Raw genomic sequence first — 7,736 nt, 5'->3', positions numbered from 1 at the left:
AGTAAGAGAATCTCAGTGACTGCTTCTCCTCTCACTGCCACCCCCTCCCTGCGAAAGCAAAGAGTAAAGGGTATTCTAAACTCAAGTAATCCAATTGCATTCTAAAACAAAGTCTAACACTTTTTAAAGGACTCCAGCAAGTTGAACCCTCTACAATATGAAATTCACAATACCCAACATCCAATAAAAAAAAAAATTACTTGACATGGATTGAGAACATTCTCAAATAATTTTTTAAGGATAGTATTATCCTGATACCAAAACAGATAAACGCATTAAAATATTCAAGAGTCTACAGCCATGCCACCCTGAACACGCCGAATCCTGTCTGATCTCAGAAGCTAAGCAGGGTCAGGCATGGTTAGTACTTGGATGGGAGACCACCTAGGAAGACCAGGTGCTGTAGGCATAAAATAAATAGATAGATAGATAGATAGATAGATAGATAGATAGATAGATAAAGGGTTGTAAGCTGACAAGGTCCTAGCAATCTGTGAGGTTAACCAGGGTTGCCTCACCTAAATAAATAAGTAAAGAAATAAATAAAATATCCAAAAGATTCAGACAAATATCCCTTATGAATATAGATGCAAAATTCCTTAACTGAATTTTAGCAAATTGGTTTTAAAAATATATCGAACAGTTAATAGATCATGAACAAGCGAGGCTTATTCTAAAAATGCAGGATAGGTTTAACACTTGAAAATTAATTAATGTAATTCACCAGATCAAGAGACTAAATTAAAAAAACCACACAATTATCTCAATAGATACAGAAAAAGCATATGACAAAATTTAACATTTGGCTATGATAAAAACTCTTAGAAGCCTAGGAGTAGAATTTCTTCAAGCTGATAAAGAGCTAATATCATAATTAATGGTGAGAGACTGAATGCTCTCCCCATACGATCAGGACAAGGCAATAACATCCAATCATATCACTTCTTTTCAACATTGTATTAGAAGACTTAGCCAGGGAAATAAGACAAGAAAAAGAAGTAAAAGCACCCATGTTAGAAAGGAAAAAAGAGAGTCTTTGTTTGAAGATGACATAACCGACTACACACAAAATCCCAACAGAATGTACCAAAAAGATACTAGAACTAACATAAATTTAGCAAAGTTGCAGCATGAGTCAATATATATAAATCAATTGTGTTTCTTTGTATTAACAACAAACAATTGGAAATTATAATTTTAAAAAATCCATTTACAATAGCATAAAATCATAAAATATTTGGAAATTAATCTAACAAAATACATGCAATATTTATATGCTAGAAACTATAAAATTGATGAGAAAAATCAAATAAGACCTGAATAAATAGATATAATATGTTCATGGATCATAAGGCTCAATATTGTTAGGAGGTTACTTCTCTCACAATAATCTATAGATTGAATGCAATCCTAAGGAAAAGTGTAGCATACTTTCTTATAAATATTGACAGGCTGATTCTTAACTGTATATGTAAGTACAAAGAAGTTAGAATAGCCAAAACTATTTTGAAAAAGAACAAAGTCGAATGACTTATCTAGCATTTTCAATACGTACCAAATAACTACTACAATCAAGACTTATAAATGAATGAAACAAAATAGAGAGATCAGAATTAGACTGACATATATGTTAAAATGAACTTTTTTTTTTTTTTAGCAGTTTTATGTTCACAGAAAAATTGAGTGGAAGGTAGATTTTCTATATACATACCCTCTGCCCTCACACATGCATAGCCTTCCTCCCCCATTATCGACATCTCCAATCAAAGTAGCACATTTGTTATGATCGATGAACCTACATTAACGTGTCATCAGCCAAAGTCTATAGTTTACACTATGGATCACTCTTGATGTTGTATATTCTACAGGTTTGGACGAATTTATAATGACGTGTATCCATCATTACAGTATCATACAGAATAGTTTCACTGCCCTGAAAAAATCCTCTGTGCTCCACCTATTCATCCCTCCTTCCCCACTGCTACCCCTGGAAATTACTGATCTTCTTACTGTCTCTGTAGTTTTGTCTTTTCCAATATGTCATATAGTTGGAATCATAGAGTATATGGCTTTTCCAGATTGGTTTACATGCGTTTACATTTTTTTCATGTCTTTTCATAACTTAATAGCTTATTTTTATTTAGCACTGAATAATATTTCATTGTCTGGATGTAGTACAGTTTATTTATCTATAAATCTGTTAAAGGACATCTTGGTTGCTTCCAAGTTTTGGCAATTATGAATAAAACTTCTCTACACATCCTTGTGCAGGTTTTTGTGTCGACATAAGTTTTCAACTTCTTTGGCCAAATATCAAGGAGTATGACTGCTGGATCATATGGTTAGAGTATATTTAGTTTTGTAAGAAATCACCAAACTGTCTTCCAGAGAGGCTGTACCATTTTGCATTGCCCGCCGGCGATGAATGAGAGTTCCTGTTTTTCCATACCAGCTTTTGGTATAGTCAGTGTTCTAGATTTTGGCTATTCTAATAGATGTGTAATGGTATCTCATAGCTGTTTTAATTTGATTTTGATGCATGTGATGTTATATAATGAGTATCTTCATATATCTTCTGTTATATGGGCAGTATCTTCTTCTATGTTTATTTGCCACCTTTATATCTTCTTTGATGAAATATCTGTTTGAGTCATTTGCCCATTTTTAAAATCTAGTTGTTTGTTTCATATTACTGGGTTTTAAGTTCTTTGTATATTTGGATAACAGTCCTTTAAAAGATGTATCTTTCTCCCATTCTGTGGATTTTTCCCCCCTCGTTCTCTTGACATTGTCTTTTATAGAGCAGAAGCTTTAAATTTTAATCAAGTCCAGCGTATCAATTCTTTCTTTCTTGGATAATGCCAATTGATTATTGATGAAAGTGCCAGGTAATTCAATGGAGAAAAGGGTCTTTAGCAGAATGTCGGAGAAGCAGAATTCCCACAGAATCTCGATCATGTGTCTCCTGAGGGACTTAGTTTCTTTATCTTTAAAATGGCATTCTCTTTCCTGGGTCTCTGGCCCTAACCTGGGGACTGATCTATTCTCCACCTTCTCTCTCCCCCAGAAGTCCTCTCTTATTCACCTTATTCACTGCTAGATTGAAGGCAAAGGAGGAGTGTGGAGTGGGGAAGAATCCCTCCTAATCTGAGCCAGCCTCTGTTTCTCAGTGTCTGGGGTACCAGCCTGAGGCTGACAGTAGGAGGCAGTGACAGGGCCTGGCATACGGCATTGACTGGTGACTGTGATTAGGTCATTAGATCACAACTGCAGAGGCACTGAGACTGGATGCTTTTTTACAAGACTGGCACAAGAAGAAGGGCTCTCAAGGGGTGGGGGTCATAGAGGTATTCTGATTGATAACATGCCAGACAATCCTCTACTTGATTACCTCTGTGGGTAGGGAGCTCACTCTCTCTTGAAGCAGCCTGTTCCAGGTCAGATATGTTCAATGCGTAAATAGGTATTCCTCATTGTACCTGTCAGGGTTCCAACCGGAAACAAATACCCCTTGAGGAGAGTTTAATAAAAGGACTATTTGCAAGGGTGTAGCAGGCTGTATGTACACTCAATAAATAGGGAGTGTTTGAGTTTGTGTCACCAAGAATGCCAGACTGAGAAATTATGGTTCTCGTAGATAAGGGGCAGCCACAAGATGTTTCCAAGTGAGGGAATGCTACAATTAAGTTTACATTTTATGGAGATTATTGTTAACGGCATAAAGGAGATCCTCTTGGGAAGCAGAAGTGGAGAGTAGACAAGGTGAGGCTGGAGGCAAAGAGATGATTAGTGGGCAGTTGAGTAGTTCAGGTGAGAGACCGTGAAGGAAGGACTATGGCTGCAATGGTGGATGAGGGGAAGGGATGGATATGAGAGCTTTGGAGGTTCCGGAGGAGGTTAGTGAGAGAGTCTTTATGGGGGAGGGGTAATTTTGGAGAGCCGGGGGGTGGGACTGTAGCATGTGGGAAGGAGGCTGGACCCATACTGAAATATAAGTTGAGAGAGTGGAAGGCAAGCTGGGAACACACTCAGAAGGAATCATGCAATATGTTCTCATCTATGTCTTTTTTTTTTTGGTCCAGAATTATGTCTGTACGACTCGTGAGTAATGTGTATAGCTGTAGTTCACTCTTTTTCACTGCTGTATAGTATTCCACACGGTATCCAGTCTTCTTTTCATGGACATGTGATTTGTTTCCAGTTTTTAGCTGTTGTTGCTCAGAACATACTACGACATCGAATTTAGAGATCATATGCCTTCATTTCTGCTGAGTGTGTACTTATGAGTGGGTTTGGAAATGGTTTAGTGCAATTTTGATCCAACAAATAATTGTTGAGTCCCTTTGGTGTGTGAGTTCCTGAATAAGTCTCCCTGGACTAAAGAAAACTTATCTCTCAAGGAGCTCCAAGCCTGGGGTGTGTGCGTGTGCATGCATGCGTGCGTGCGTGCGTGCGTGTGTGTGTATGTGTTGGGAGAGAGAGTGTGTGTGTGTGTGTGTGTGTGTGTGTGTGTGTGTGTGTGTGAGTTGGGAGCAGACACATTCAGCAAAAATCAGGTTGAAATGGAGGTGCTGACAGAAAGGAAGGAACAAGGGCTCTGGGTGGGGCAGGGTCACAGTGCAGGGACAGCCTGTCTGTGTGTGGGGATCTGTGTGGGGAAAATGAGCAAGTCTGGAGGAAGTGGCATTTGCAGGGCTTGGGAAAGAGCTGAGTCCACAGAGATGGAAGGTAGGGCTTCCAGGCAGGGGACTCCAAGGCAAAAGTGAGCAGGCAGGTAAGCAGAGAAAATTTGGGAAAAAGTGAGTGTTCCCTTCTGGCTGGAGAGCTGGGTCTGGGTGGGCAGTGGTGATTAAGTTTTGACCACTGACTATGAAGGCCTTGAGCACAGGCCAGGAGTATCGACCTTTGCCCCTGGGATCCTGAGAAACCACTGAAGTCCTCAGCCAGGGGCAGCCTGTAGGGGAAGGATTGTGAGAGGATAAATGTGTGGAGACTGTTGGATTCAGAGAGTGGCATCAACAAAATCTGAATTAGGGAATGGTGGGGTGGGGAACAAGAATGACCAGAGGGACACCCATAGATAGAACTTGGACCTCGTAGGAAAGCCTGCAGGAAGGAGAAGTCCTGGATAGGGATGGGAGCCCCTCCATCCAAATCTCCTTCTTCAGAGCCCCTTCTCTGTAGGGAGACATGGGAGCCTGTAGCACTGAATGGCCCCAGGACCCTGGGCAGAGGAGCAGGACCCAGGCTGCCCCTCCTACCCCTCTTGCAGTTTCCACAGGGTAGGAGGTAGACTGTGGGCACCATTCAGCTTCCCTCTGATGTCCCATTCAGCATGCAGTCTGGGATCTCTTTGATTGTCACCCCTTTTCTGAGGAAGCAAGCCCTCCAGGCCTGAGGTGGGTAGACTGAAGCAGAAAGCTTGAGGTAAGGGTCTGAGGAATTTGTCAGGAATTGGGAGACTGGGTCTCAGTGCTCCCACCTTCCCTCATGCTCAGGCCTTCTTCCAGATGGAAAAGGAGAAGCAAATGGGAAGAGAGCAGAGAGATGGGCTCCCCTCCTCTGAGACAGCTTTGTGAAGGCCCCGCCCCTCTCTCCACCCTGAGGCCTGAGATCTCCCTGCAAGCAGCACAATCTTTGTTTCCAGGAGAACCCAGGCTCCTGGAGATGCCACTTCTGGATAAACTGGGAGAGGGGGAGCTGCGGGGCAGCTTGCTTTCAGGATCAGGAGGCCAGGCCCCAGTTCCAGCTTCTACTCCCCCTTTCTGGGTGATCCTGGGGCAGACCCTCCCTCTCTCCGGAGCCTCGGGTCTTCATTTACAGGGCAGTACTAGCCTATGCCTGAGGCTTGGCCTCTGCAGTTCCCTACCCTGGGCCCCCCTTGCAGGGCGGGCTGTGGGATGATTAAAGGGATGATAGATGGGAGAAGCTCTGGGGAGCCCAGAGCACCAGACAAGTGCGAGGGAAATTACCAGTCAACCCCCTATTGAGCACGTGATCCAGCAGCCTCACGATTTATTATAGGCATTATTATTAATGACATTAATAATGATGCCGACAACACCATCCGCTGCTCGTACCAGGCTTTTGTTTTCATTTAAAACACACTCCCTCCATGATCCTCATCCCTCTTATGAGTACAAGATTTTATATCCTGATGTGAAGTGGGTAAACTGAGGCAGAGGGCTGCTGTGTGACTGATTAGCCAAAGTCAGTGAGCAAGTCAGCTTTGTCAGTTCCTAGCCGGGGATTTTTACCCCTAGATCATTCTGTCCCTTCCTACTCCCTCTCATGTGCTTGGCCCTGTAGCCCTTTCCTGTGTGTCCTGGACTTAACATACCGAGCCCTGGACTGGCGCTGACAAGCTTGAGTTAAAGCTACCTTCTCTACCTGCTGGCTGTGTGGCCTTGGACAAGTTGTGCTTCCCCTGTGCCCTCCTCCCCAAGTCTCAGTTTTCCTATCTGCCATGCTGGGGCACCTGATCTTCTCAGTGTCATAGTGAGGGTTAAGGACTTTGATGGAAGTACCAGCTCAGGGTCTGGACATTGTCCCAGGTGCTAAGCTGCACCTAGTGAACCCCTCAGGCCAGCACTCAGCCATCAGGGTGGAGGGCTATTTTCGCACTCAGACTGGGCTGGAAAGTCACCTGTGATTTCCAGGACCAGTTTTCCAAAAGATCCCCTTTGTGTGTGCAAGCAAGAGAAGCGTGTGTGTGTGAACTGTCTGGCCGAAGCCAGTGGTGAAGTCGCATTCTACCTGAAATGACCCCAGGTGACAGCAGTATGACAGGTAGCCCATGTTAGGGGCCCTGGCCTGCGCCCCCTGCGCCACCCCATTCCCCAGTGGTGAATGGACAGTGATGAGTAAAGCAAAAGCTGACCTTCTCCGCTGCAGCCTCCCTGGTCCCCAGCCCACATGCTGAACTCCTTGGGGCTCCAGGGAGAAGGAGTTGTGGCCCTACAGTTGGCGCCTGAGCAGGACTCAACCCCCTGACTGCCCACCTGAGCAAGTGAGAATCACAGAATTCAGCTCCTGGCTGCTACTTTCCTGATCACATTTCCTCCCATCCCTTCTCCATCCTGAGCTCTGCTGCTTGGGGCACCTATCCCCACCCACAGCCTTTCAGTGTCTGCCTCTCCATACGCCCCTGCAGGCCGATCAACAAATCTGCTTCCTCTCTCCCTTTTGTAGGTTTGTTCAGCAGCCACTCCCCTCCTGCCACTTGGCCTTTTATATGATGTTCCCTTCCTAAAATGCCTTTCCTCCTCCCCAGATTTCATCCATTTCCCCCTTATTCTTTATATCTCATCACAAACATCTCTTCTTCTGGAAAACTTTCCCATTTTATGTTCTGACAGATCTTGTGTTTCTTCAAGGCCTTCATTCAAATTTGTGCACACTTATTTCTTGGTTTAGGATCATTTCTTTAGTGCCCATCACCTTCTAGAGTGTGGCTACAATGAGAGCTCACTCTCTCTGCTCACTATTGAATGTCAGCATCTAGCGCAATGCCTCCCACAAAGCCACGACTCATTGGGCGCACTACAGAGGATTCACTGAACGAAAGTGGCATATGTTACCACACTCCTGCTCTTCTGCTTGGAAATCGAGGCATAATGAGGGGATATCACTTGGCCAAAGTCTCACTTATTAGAACCAGAAAATCACACTGTTAGGGGGTGCCACCTGGAGGCAGGGTCCCTACTCACAGGCACCAAGCCCTGTTTATATGTTCT

General features: G+C 43.8%; 1 pseudogene; it reads left to right on the top strand.

Moving 5' to 3' along the window:
- The first annotated feature begins 290 nt into the window (after nt 1–290).
- On the top strand, nt 291–409 carry LOC118604551 (annotated as a pseudogene).
- The last annotated feature ends 7,327 nt before the right edge of the window (nt 410–7,736 follow it).

Source organism: Rousettus aegyptiacus, unplaced genomic scaffold (genome assembly GCF_014176215.1).
Source record: "Rousettus aegyptiacus isolate mRouAeg1 unplaced genomic scaffold, mRouAeg1.p scaffold_m13_p_6, whole genome shotgun sequence".
Lineage (NCBI taxonomy): Eukaryota > Metazoa > Chordata > Mammalia > Chiroptera > Pteropodidae > Rousettus > Rousettus aegyptiacus.
The sequence above is the reverse complement of the archived record's forward strand: the minus strand, read 5'-3'. Positions and strand labels throughout refer to the sequence as shown.